Raw genomic sequence first — 6485 nt, 5'->3', positions numbered from 1 at the left:
TCTTCCATTCTGTAACTTGCCTTTTATTTTGTTGATCTGGACTGGTCTTGAAATCTGAGTAGGAGTTTTATTCAGGCACACACTGAAGGAGAGACATACGTCAGGTGTTCTACTGTTATGATTATAAATTATTAATCACAGGTCACAAGTACTATTTCTAGCATGATAAAATTGAGACAAATACTGTATTAGATTTGGCACACTATTTGTTACTAATGTTAGTATTGAAAGGGTTAGCTAGCTAGCTTAATTAGGCAGGTTTAGGTTAGGAATAAAAAGGGGTCTATAGGAGAGGAATACACAATGGAGACTTGAAGACACCAGGGTGTTTATCTTACTTGTACAGAGAATAAAGAAATGCCACAGGAAAATAGAAATATATCTGGCCTGTGCAGTTAAGACAGCCATAAACCAAGGACAGGGGTATCTCTGGCCTGAGCAATTAAAGTGACCATAAGTTAGGCCAAAAGTAGCCCTGGCCTGAGCAGCTGGGAGGCTATAAGATAAGGCTTTCTCTGCCAGCACAACTGGGAGAGCTATAAGATAAATCAACAGTGACTCCAACCAACAAGGGGGAGAGAAAATGGGGAACACCACGTGGGCTTTGAGCTTTGAAAACAAATTCTATGCAGTAAAACGACCAATAAGAAGAGGTCAGGATTTCATTAAGAGGAACCAAGATGGTGGCATAGTTAAACAACTAATCTGCTGCCTCACACAACAATTTCAAAAATACAACTAAAAGACAAAAACGTCTACCACCCAGAACCACGGGAAAGCTGGCTGAGTGGAAGATTTACAACTAAGAAGAGAAAGAAGCACAATCGCTGAAAAGCTGAGGTACGGAGGCACGCGAATCGGGCCGGCGGCGGGCGGCTGGGTGCGCGGCTTTTCTTCAACCCGCAGGGAGACAAGCTCCCGATCACTCTGAAATCCAGTTTCTGGGGACACTCGGGGGACCCAGGCACCTACGGGGAGAAGCTGGACTCTCGGCCATCGGGTCGGAAAGTGAGAGTGACTTTTTTGCAGTGGTGCGCCCAGCAATCATTGTTTACTGCGCTGGAGCGCGGGGCGCAGGGACTTGGAAACGTGGAAAGGCAGAGACGGCTGACGGCAGCCATTGCCGTTGGCCACGCCCCAGCCTAGTGATGCCCTGAGACCCCGCCCAGCCCTGAGGCCCCGCCGCGCACATTCTACAAACCCGCCCAGGCTCCACACAGCGGCTTTTGCATATAAATGGCCTGTTCTGGAGCAGCTTAACCAACTGCAGCTCCAGTCAGACTGCTCCAAAATCGCCCAAGCAAAGGAGGAGAAAACTAGCCCTTGCTGTAGCTCCTGCTGGGGGACACACAGTACACAAGGGTACACCAAGAGTGTCCACCTCAAGTAACTGGGAGGCTGACCCGTTGAACCAATAGGACACCTAGTACACAAAACTACCCTACCAACTTAGGGAAGCAGAGAATATGAGAAGGCAAGGAAACAGATCACAAACCAAAGAAATGGAGGAGAACAAGCAACTGGACATAGAGTTCAAAACCACGGTTATAAGGTTTTTCAAGAATTTCATGGAAAAGGCCGATAAATTCAATGAGGACCAACTAGAAATTAAACATACACTGACGGAGATAAAAAATATTATACAGAGACCCAAAAGCAGACTAGAGGATTGCAAGAATCAACTCAAAGATTTGGAATGCAAAGAGGCCAAGGACACTCTTCCTGAAAAGGCCGATAAATTCAATGAGGACCAACTAGAAATTAAACATACACTGACTGAGATAAAAAATATTATACTGAGACCCAAAAGCAGACTAGAGGATTGCAAGAATCAACTCAAAGATTTGGAATATAAAGAGGCCAAGGACACTCTTCCAGAGAAGCATGAAGAGAAGAGAATTCAGAAAGTTGAAGATAGTGTAAGAAGCCTCTGGGACAACTTCAAGCGAACCAACATCAGAATTATGGGGGTACCAGAAGAAGAGAGAGAGCAAGATGCTGAAAACCTATTTGAAGAAATAATGAACGAAAACTTCCCCCACCTGATGAAAGAAATAGACTTACAAGTCCAGGAAGCACACAGAACCCCAAACAAAAGGAATCCAAAGAGGACCACACCAAGACACATCATAATTAAAATGCCAAGAGCAAAAGACAAAGAGAGAATCTTACAAGCAGCAAGAGAAAAACAGTTAGTTTTTCTACAAGGGAGCACCCATACGATTATCAGCTAATTTCTCAACAGAAACCATGCAGGCCAGACGGGAGTGGCAAGAAATATTCAAAGTGATGAATAGCAGGAACCTACAACCAAGACTACTCTACCCAGCAAAGTTATCATTCAGAATTGAAGGGCAGATAAAGAGCTTCACAGATAAGAAAAAGCTAAAGGAGTTCATCACCACCAAACCAGCATTATATGAAATGCTGAAAGGTATTCTTTAAAAAGAGGAAAAAGAAGAAGAAAGATAAAAATTATGAACAACAAATACATATCTATCAACAAGTGAATCTAAAAGTCAAGTGAATTAAAAATCTGAGGAACAGAATAAACTGATGAACTTAATAGAATCAGGCATAGAATGGGAGTGGATTGATAATTCTCAGGGGGAAAGGGGTGTCTGTGTGTGGAGTATGGGAAGAGACTGGACAAAAATCAAACACCTATGGATAAGGACAGCGGGGGGGGGAGGTAAGGGAAGAGGGGGGGTAGGAACTGGGTGGTGGGGAGATATGTGGGGAAAAAGGAGAAACAATTGTAATCTGAACAATAAAGATTCATTAAAAAAAAAAAAAAAAGAAGAAGAGGTCAGGTTCACACAAAGAAATGCAGCCTATTTCATGCCTCAAGACAAAGAAAGCAGCTGTCACTTCTCAGGGACCCCTCTGTCCGTCCAGGAGGGACAGAGTCTTAGGGCTTAGAATTTAGAATTAGGTTTTAGAGGTAGTCTGTTTGCAATAAAGTTTCTGTACTTTTCACTTATCACCTTTTGTCCGCGGCTTCATTCTTTGAAACCATCGAGACAAGAACCTGGGAATTCAGGACATTCCAGTTCAATTTTTGAGTATCAGTATCAGATGAGTCACGTATACCACATATTATTTTCTTCTGAAGTACCTTATGGGTTCTTAAAATCTTTAAGGGCTTTAAAAATGTTTCAAAGCCCTTTTGCCAGAAAAATATACATGAACTAGAGGCCTGGTGCATGACATTCGTGCACTGGGGGAGGAGGGTCCCTCAGCCCGGCCTGCACCCTCTCACCGTCTGGGACCCCTCAGGGGACTTAGGCCCGCTCCCTGCCTAAGCTGGCAGTCTTTAGCGCTGCCGTGGTGGTGAAAGAGAGTCCCACCACCGCTGCTGCACTTGCCAGCCATGAGCCAAGCTTCTGGCGAGCCAAGCTTCTGGCTGAGCGGCCCTCCCCGTGTGGGACCATCAACACTCCTGTGTTGAGAGTCTGTCCCCTGGTGGTCAGTGCGCATCATAGCGACTGGTTGTTCTGCCATTTGGTCGATTTGCATATTAGGGTTTTATTATATAGGATGATTTAATAAGTAGTCTCCCTCCCATACAGTATAAACATAACACATATTTTTCTAAATTACTTCAACACTTCTATCAAATCCCTCTGATTCATTTCTTAATGACATTCCAGTCAGACTCCAGAGTTTTCCAGTCACATTCAGTTATTGAAAATTCAGCCTAGTTGGACTCACTTCGACTCACTAACGTGCCCTCTTCCTCAGTGGCCTGAGGGATTTGAAATGGGAAGGAAAGCTCTGAACTTTTACTCTTTGTTAGACATCTTGCCAGGTAAGTATGGTAAGGTCTTTTTCGGTACAACTCTAATGCTATATGGACTATGGACTCTACTGTTTGTTTACAGGAAGTCAGTGAACACATTAACATTTTTATTATCTGTTATTATCAGCTGGGCTCTCAGGGATGTACATTTCACGTGGACTCAGAATCAACATTTTACAATTTGAAGCATGTGGTTGACTCTTTATAACTTTACAACACTGTTTATCAAGTGTTGTGATAAGAAATATTTATTGATAACCTACTCGGTGTCAGATGCTGTGTTATATGGATCAAACCATAGCACAAGAAAAAAATAGATTTCGTTTGGATATATTTTTAAAAGGTATAAACATGGTCCTAGATAACCCAAATATACATTTTTTTATTGATGCAAAATCTAAATTGCTTATATTTTGTAAGCACAGTGTATTTTAAGGTCACCATTATGATTGATAGTTTAGGTTGATTTAAACTGACAAGAACTATTGATAGAAAATGTATATTGAGTAGGAACTATGTGCCACTGTGTTGTGATTTACATGATTTATTTAATCTAGGTAATTATCTGATGAGCTAGTTTGTAATATTATTTGCATTTTACAATGAATAAACTGAGTGTGAGTAGTCATTAAACTTGCCTGATTTTACCTATCTGCTAAGTAAGTAAGGCTTGAGTTCTGATTCAAAAGCCAGTTTATCTAGTCGAGCTGTCTGATTGGAGCCATGATATTATCTAGAAACCACCCCTTATTATCTCTGCAAATTATTTCTCCTTTCTGCATGTCAGTCTCCTCATCTGTAAAATGGAAATAACCACTGTATCTTTCTTATAAGTTTTGTGAGAAGAATTAATTTAAAAGAAATAAAGCACTTAGAATAGTCTGGCACAGAGTACACATTATTAAAAATCTTAACTATTACAAGTCTATAACCCCTTATCAGAAACTGATAAAGTTTTATGTATTTTGGAATTCAAAATTTTTCAGATGTTAGAAAGATAAATGAGAGCCTATACCCAATTTTATCTTACATTTCCATCAGAGTCTGGAACCCTCTCTATAAGCAAAGAAATGAATGTATCTGATTTAAACATGAATTCAAAACAAGGTGGGATGTGAGGACCATAAGTAGTTTGATTTCAGTTCAGGTCTGAATTTTTTCTTTATTTTTATTGTTGACACTATTATAGATGTTCCCATTCTGCCCTCCCTCCCCCGAGCCCCACTCTGCGCCCCTCTACCTAGTCCCCTCTTCCCTCTGCCATCACCACTCTGTTGTCTGCATCCGTGGGTTATGCATATACGCTCTTTAGCTAATCCCTTCACCTTCTTTCATCCAGTCTCCCCCTCCCAACTGCTCTCTGACAGCTGTCAGACTGTTTCGTGTATTTATTCCTCTGCTTCTGTTTTGTTTGTTCAGGTCTGAAATTGTTACCCAATTCGTTTGTGGCAAATGTCAAAAAGAACTTTTGGTTGTTAAAGACTTTGACTCCAGAATTTTGGTAAAGGGTCTATTATTAACGACTAAGTTATAATACACCTAATTCCATATTGGTCAGAATCATCTTTACTTAGGCTCTAGAATTTCAAATGAGATTCAAAGGAACATTTCCCAAGTAAATTACCCTTGCTATTTACTTGGCAGCATATAACACTCAGTGATATTATTTGACATAACCAATTTCATTTTATCTGCTACACAAAAAGTCTCTTAATTGAGTTCCCATTTCAGAGGTTCCAAAAGACATTTTAAATAATTATATTAGTGGACAACTGGAACACACTAAAAACCTACTGAAAATAGACCGATTCAATAAATTATGGCAATTGCTAAAAGAAATTAGACACACATAAATAAAAAAAAGACATCTGTTCCTTGGCTGGTTTTGCTTAGTGGATAGAGCATCTCCCTGCAGACTGGGGGTCTCAGGTTCGATTCCGGTCAGGGGCACATGCCCGGGCTGTGGGCTCGATCCCCGGTGGGGGCGGGAGGAGGGTGGGAGTGTAGGAGGCAGCCAATCGATGATCCTCTCTCATCATTGATGTTTCTCTCTCTCTCCTTTCCTCTCTGAAGTCAATAATAATAATAATAAAAAAAGACATCTGTGTTCATGAATTGGAAGAATGAATGCTGCTAAAATGTCCTTACTACCCAAAGCGAGTTATGTATTTGATGCAGTACCTATCAGGATATCAATGACTGTATCAAATCATCATGTACACTTAAATACAATTTTATTCAACTCTACACTGTAATAAAAATAATTTGAGAAATTTTTGCCACAGGTTTATAGAAGAATATGTTACATAAAACAGCATAGGCTTATGAGCCTATCCAACGGTTAAGTTCAACAGGGGGTTGGGGCATGCGTGGGGAGGGGGGGCGATGGGAATGTGGGGATGAGGACAAATATGTGACACCTTAATCAATAAAGAAATTAAAAAAAAAAAACAGCATAGGCTTTAACTTAATATTTTGTTTGTGTCATTCAGGGAGATATCAATAGTCCTCACCAGAGGATATTTTCCCACTGATTTTTAGAGGGAGTGGAGGAGAGAGGGAAAGTCAGAGAGAAACATCAGTGTGAGAGAAACACATCGATTGGTTGCCTCCTGCACACGCCCTGACCAGGGCCCGGGCCGGGGAGGAGCCTGAAACTGCGGTACTTGCCCTTGACCAGAAT

The sequence above is a fragment of the Eptesicus fuscus genome, chromosome 7 (genome assembly GCF_027574615.1).
Source record: "Eptesicus fuscus isolate TK198812 chromosome 7, DD_ASM_mEF_20220401, whole genome shotgun sequence".
Classification (NCBI taxonomy): Eukaryota; Metazoa; Chordata; class Mammalia; order Chiroptera; family Vespertilionidae; genus Eptesicus; species Eptesicus fuscus.
This window is presented reverse-complemented; position numbering follows the sequence as displayed.